Source organism: Papilio machaon, chromosome 27 (assembly GCF_912999745.1).
Source record: "Papilio machaon chromosome 27, ilPapMach1.1, whole genome shotgun sequence".
Lineage (NCBI taxonomy): Eukaryota > Metazoa > Arthropoda > Insecta > Lepidoptera > Papilionidae > Papilio > Papilio machaon.
Window position 1 is genome coordinate 4,377,659 of NC_060012.1, and position 494 is coordinate 4,378,152.

The following is a 494-nucleotide window of genomic DNA, read 5'->3' on the forward strand; positions in this document are numbered from 1 at the left end:
CGCGATTCACAATTATCACGTTTATTTATACAAAAATTTGCTGTACTTCATTTTATATTAAATTAAATATTGTGTAATAATGTTAGATAATAGAAATAACTGATCTATCTATTATTATTTTTTTTACAATTTTTAAGACCAATTAGTTGATAAGTCCCGTAGTTTGTTTCGTGATTGCATCAGATTTTTTAACGATAGAAATCAAACGGAATATCACCTTGTTCTAAAATAAATCATTGTCTGAATTATTTACCATTTAATAGACTTAAAAGATCTAGTCTAGACAGAAATTATTCAATTACATATATCTTAACAAATGTAACAGAGTTTATTGATAGAGAGGAATAGTGGATTTGGCGGAGGAGGCGACTTTTAGAAAGAGAAATATCCTTGAATAAGTTCCCTTCCCTGTGTACGTAATCAACACATCTGCTACTTTTAAGTATAAAATCTCGCAATAACTTCTTTGAATACTAAATCGTAAATTAGTATCT